Source organism: Etheostoma cragini, chromosome 10, assembly GCF_013103735.1.
Source record: "Etheostoma cragini isolate CJK2018 chromosome 10, CSU_Ecrag_1.0, whole genome shotgun sequence".
Taxonomy (NCBI): Eukaryota; Metazoa; Chordata; class Actinopteri; order Perciformes; family Percidae; genus Etheostoma; species Etheostoma cragini.
In genome coordinates, this window is record NC_048416.1 from 11,300,055 (window position 1) to 11,306,120 (window position 6,066).

At 38.7% G+C, this 6,066-nt stretch overlaps 1 long non-coding RNA gene across 1 annotated transcript in view; it reads right to left on the reverse strand.

The window, feature by feature from the left end:
• Positions 1-2,522: 2,522 nt before the first annotated feature.
• Positions 2,523-6,066, reverse strand: part of LOC117951555 — a 7,011-nt gene continuing 3,467 nt past the window's right edge. Inside the window, exons 2-3 of the long non-coding RNA XR_004658205.1 lie at positions 5,183-5,187; positions 2,523-2,533 (exon numbers count right to left, since the gene is read on the reverse strand). This is a non-coding gene — a long non-coding RNA (uncharacterized LOC117951555). The remainder of the gene's footprint in view (positions 2,534-5,182; positions 5,188-6,066) is intronic.

Consider the following 6,066-nt stretch of genomic DNA (forward strand, 5'->3'; position numbering starts at 1 on the left):
CATTAAACTTGTGTCAGCTGACAAACAGCACTGGAATCAAAATAAGAATGACAGCTTCTTCCACTAAAAATTGTGACACACCTAGTTATAGTATCATTTTGTAAAAGTGAAAAATTGTTTTAGCAGAATATCAGAGCTATATACATTCTATTGATAATCCTGTCAGTTTCTGACCTATTTTCCTCTCTACCTTGCCATCCACCTATCACTCTGTCGTGTATGCTGTCTGACAAGTGCACTGAGGTTGCTTTTTCTTCTTTTTTCTGTTTTATGGCGGGTGGCATTAAGGTGCATTACTGCAACTTAGACTGAGGTTACTAATCCGAGATAAAGTGAGAATACCCATTGACAGAAAAAAGGAAACCCTGGGAAAGTTCTGATGTTCACAAGTTCTTACATCACCTCATTTAGGACTTTGTTCTGTAGAGCTAAACATAAATATACAGTATAAAAAATAATTAAATTCATTGTTTGAATTATTAGGACAGAACAGTGAAAAAGATAAATACATTGTCTAAGATGTGATAAGTTTAGCACCGGACTAATTTAACCCCTTCACATGGCACATAAATGCACCACAGCACAAGCGTCAACTTTGCACACAGCAGCTTGGAGCAGACTTCTCTGAGGAGCTTGTTAAACCAAATGGTATGAGTGGTATAGTGGGTAATATAGTCACAAAAGAAAATGAGGGAAATAGAAAACAAGTGAATTTACCATTCTGTTGACACATGCAGCAGAATGTTGCTTTAATGAAAAAGGCAATGTGTTACTCCACTATGATTGCTATTGTTATATGTATATACATGCAGCAGTCAAAACTGGAGAAAAACAATGCCAGCAGCTTCATACCTGCAAGTCTGGATCTGTTCCAGTTTAAGTTGTGCCACCTATCAGCAATAAAAGCAGAAGAAGCAGCAATTTACAGCTGCAGATGTAGACAAGTACCTTTCACTGCTGTGGAGTTACACCAAAAGGGGCTACCGAGCTAGCTGCTACGTGGAGCGGTGTTTTTTACTGTAGGAAACTACTGTCTTTGACCAGTTGTAATGTAATGCAACAGCCTACTTAATTAGGCTACTGGCTGCTTCAATTACACTGCATTAGACTAGAGCAAGGTTGTGTCATGTTTGGTCTATTTATAGTTTATTACTCACGCTCAAACCATGCAGGAACTCATAGTGCACCTTTCAGGCTCAGATGGTATCGTCAGTAGTAGGCTTGAGTATTTATGGACTCAAGCCCAAATAAAACCCAGGATTTTATTAAGTTGGCTGTAAAAGATTTAAGCTATAACTCATTCAAACAATAAGAGTAGTTTGAATGTCAGAAATCTGCTCAGATTGAGTGCAGTACGGTGTGTTCAGGATCCCCAAAAAATTGATTAAAACAATTCAAAAAACAAACAATGATCTAACAAATAAAATTAACAAGAACTAACTTAAGGTAGCCTTAGTCTTATATGATTTAACAGGAGTTAAGAGGAGACAATGTTGAGATTTAAAACAACACTTTCTGTATGGATCATAGTATAGTATTAAGGTTAAGTTGTTAAGACATAACGTTTGGGCTCCAGGTTATCAGGTATTTTATCTGCTGAATCATAACATTTGACAAACTAACCAGATTTAATTTACAAAGCACATCAAACATCTGGATCATATTTTAGTCTAACTTGGATTTGGTAAATATTTACGCTAGATAGTTTTTTCTTTGTAAAGAAATAGGTAGTCATTGTTTTCAATTCATAGTTCATAAACCTTCGTTTGACTAGTTTATTACTGAACCCAGCCGTCACCCACCGCGTTGTCACCCACCGCGCCACCTACCACCACATGTAAATTCTCAACCTGTGGGAAACACTACAGACTCTCCTTTTGATTGTCAAGTGAATTTAAAGTGAACTTTTGAAATGTTTAAAACAACAAATGTGAATAGGCATTGTCAACTGGTTTGGAATGATTAAACTAGGCTCCAGTGTAGCTATAGAGAAAAGTAGAGGTTGGGAACTCAAAACAAATCAAGTTGCCTTGGCCATCTAAACATATACAGTATGATAGAAAAATGGAGAGGTCTTCAGGAATTTGGTTAAATTGGGCAAATTTTAGTTGTTATCTCAGCTAGTGTTGGCCTTGTTTCATGCTTTTGGGGGCGGTTTTGAGACGAAGATAAAAATAAGAAGACGCCGACATTGGCAGATGACCAGTAACGTGAGTTAAATGTTCAATACGTCAGAAGTTATTCAGCAAAGACATTTTCATGTCCCGTTTAGCACGTGAACATTCTTTTGATAAAGGAAAAAAAAAAAAACTCACGCAAGCGTGAAAACCTTTTAACGCAATTGCAAAAGTTGTATCAAATTTTGCCTTTTCTATAGAGCTTTTCTACTGCAATATTTCAAAATGTGCATTGAAAACATGTGAATGGAAACATTGCTAGTGTTTCTCCAGACAAATGCAATTTGAGTGACTAGCACTTGAAAAATTGTCCACGAATCCTCAGTAAATGGTTCTACAGCAACAAGCAGTAGTAACTGCAGCTGTAACATATATTGCCTATAGGTGGCAACATCAACATTTCTACAATTGGTACTCAACTATAATTGGCACGGACTGATAGGGACTAAATGGCTATCCCTGGTGGCTTTCTAAAATTAGTTTGTGAGTTACAAGCCTGTTCCATCAGGGGCACCGGATCTAATAATAATAATGAAAAGACCCAAGGCTTTTCCATATTTGCAACCTTATTTAATTCATGCAAATAAGGGTCAATGCAATTACGGTTAGCATCAGGCCACCAGTTACATTACAGGTGATCACATGGATTTCTCCATCTAATTTGCAAAACCCACTTAGCTGTTCCCTCAGAGTACAACAGCTATTTAGAAGAAACATTACGCCCAGGACAAATTGAAGAAAACCTGCTCCTCATTTTTCAGACTCTGTTTTAGTTGGTTTGACATACACTCTAATTTTCAAGCAAACTCATTTTTTTCTGAATGGAAAAAAAACACTACTGCTACAGTAACAGATGGTCGTGCGGAATGTAAATGACAAAACAAAACTTTTCATGTGTTTGTTATCCTCCCGTTTTGTTAGCAGGGCGTGGGAAATATCACAGCGAGGAAATTGAATTAAAAAGTAATTTCTCAAAATAAAGCTTAGGCACAGTACATGGAAAATAGAAAAACAACACCTCATGATTTATTGTGAGTGTTCCGATTTGGCCAAAATTGATTAACTATGTCCTTAGTTGGCACCACCTCAAACACTAGGCCTAAATGATGATTAAAAAAGAACCAGAGAGGAGTGTAAAAGAAGGTGAAATGAATATGTTCCAGTTAATTTAAATAGATGTAAATAACGTCAAAGTTTACGTTTTTGTTCTTTTTCCACTTCGTTTACTCTGCTAAAGGCTACTGATGAATATTAAGTATGTTTACCCGGTTTCTTTTGTCAGTGGAGATGGCTTACCATAATGACACTGTCAAGATTGTGTTGTTGTATTAATTTGCCAAACAAAAGCTATTCATCAGTGTTTTTATGTATCTAGCAGACTGTTTAACACCCAGGTGCATTAGACCCAAACAATAAGAGATTCTATTTACCCAGTCAGCAAGACATTTTGGCAGGTCTCTCATTAACCTGATGTCATCATTGTACAACAAAACAAGCAGCAGATCATATCAATCAAATGTGTAGCTGTCACCACAACAGGCAGAAAATACTGTACATGTAACACACACAACAATGTTTGTTATTATAAATAATATGTGAAAAAACATTTACAAAACTGCTACTATATATATAGTTTGACATACTTTATATTTATAGTTGGACACACTTTACTTTTACTTTGTGCAAATACAATTTTAGAGACGGTTTAGTTTTTAAACAGTACTCTTTGGGGAGGTAGTTTCTTCAGTATTCTCATGGGAAATTCTCTGTTTTACTCTTAAATAGTGATACAAAAAAGTCTTTAAATATAAACTGGTGTTTTACCTCGTTGCAAAAGTGGTGCGTATTAAGTTTGTTAACATTCACTCCAGCCTCTCAAGGAGTATTCATTCCCTCCCCACAGTCCCACTCAGATATACTCTTATCCTTCTTATCCTCAGCAAATCAATACCTACATCAGCTACTTTGAGAATCAGCCATCCACACACATCAGCTTAGAAGTGATGCTTCAGAGGCACAAAGCAGAAATCCTTGGTGAAAATCTTTGCTGGCGTTAGCATCTTCAGGTGTTATCTCAGCAGGCATTTAGAATATCCAGAGGAAACAGTCACAAGGTAACTCATCCTCATCAAAACACAAGCTGGCTATTAGCTGTGTTGTTATTTGTGAGTGAAAAGTCTCTCTTTATGCAGTGAGTTAATGTTTTTGTCTCTAAATGGAAACACTTCCAGCATGTTACCAAATCCAACATCAAACATTTAAATCAGTCAATTCCCTCATTATAAAGAAATTTCTTGAAATGTTACCCAATGTCTGGAGGGTATTTATTAAAAGTGCATTTAATGGAGGTCAGTGAGGTTGGTGCAAGCTATTAATCTAAGTGGGTGTCATTTAAATATCATAAATCATAATGTACATGTTTACATTTGACATTTCTTTGCACTTAACAGTGCAGTAATATCTTTGCATGCTTCCTGTAATCATCAGGGCATGAATATTGATGAAGTATCTCTCCAGGCACTTCATCTAAAATTAATGAAGACAGGGCTCCAGCTCAGACAGATCCGCACAAACACGGCTTGCTCTTTAAAGACCAACTGTAGAATAAGGTGCACCTGCCTGAAGAAATGAAAGGTAGCCTTCCTGAACATGTGCCCTGCAAGCTTGGAGAGGAACCAGAGACTCTGTAACTAGCAGTATCACAATTTAATTTTATCATTGTGAGTAAAAGGGAAATATATACATCTGTGTGTGTGACCTCCGTTTTGTTGCCAGCCTCGAACCAGGCGGTAACAGGACTTTACAAAGTTCTAGTTAAGAAGTTCTAATTAAACCGTCCATCTATGTTAGAATTAATTTGGATATTAGAGTCGTATAAAACAAAAGTTATATGTACTGTAATGTCGGTACCTGCTTAATAAATGTTCCACCTTAGATTATGTTGCACTTCATTCCATTGTTTTGTCATGGTCTCAATCTGAATCTGAATCATTTAACACATTGACATTGTCTTTCTCGATTTGGCACTGAGAATCATCAAAGCCACATTTAAACCATGTAAACCCTTTTGTATTGAGGGCAGCAGCTTTTCTTTCACTTCAGCTTTATATTTCACTCTCCCTCGTAATCTGTGACAGTCTTGTGTTTGTCAGTTCAACCAAGGCGGGTTGTACTGCTCGGGCAGACTGCTGAGATCCTCTGATACATAAACACAACACACTAATACTGTTTCCATTAAAAGGTGCTCTAAGCGATGTCACCTGTTTTTTAGGCTACAAAATTTTTTGTCACATACAGCAAACATCTCCTCACTATCTGCGAGCTACCTGTCCCCTAAAGACACTGCAAAACAATGCGGTCTCTGTGGACAGCCCAGGCTCCACACACAGCAATAAAAACAAACTGGCCAACGGGCACCACCAAACAGAGTTCCAGCGTTCCAGCCAACAACCAAAGAAGGATTTGCAGTCGGGGGTCGGTTCGGGGGATAGGAGGGAGGGCCGAGCTAGCCTTGCTTTGTTTGAAAATACTTTGATTGTCAACAAGCAGTGGCGTCACCCAACATCGCTCAGAGCACCTTTGAGGTAGAGCATTCCGGTTTGCTGGAGGGTTTTCTTCCAGGAAAAGAGGTGCCTGCTCATAATTGTTAATCCATCTTCGACCGCTTATCCGGTATCGGGTCGCGGGGGCAGCAGCTCCAGCAGGGGACCCTAAACTTCCCTTTCCCGAGCCACATAAACCAGCTCCGACTGGGGGATCCCGAGGCGTTCCCAGGCCAGGTTGGAGATATAATCTCGCCACCCAGACCCACTCCTGGGTCTTCCCCGAGGCCTCCTGCCAGCTGGACGTGCCTGGAACACCTCCCTAGGGAGGCGCCCAGGAGGCATCC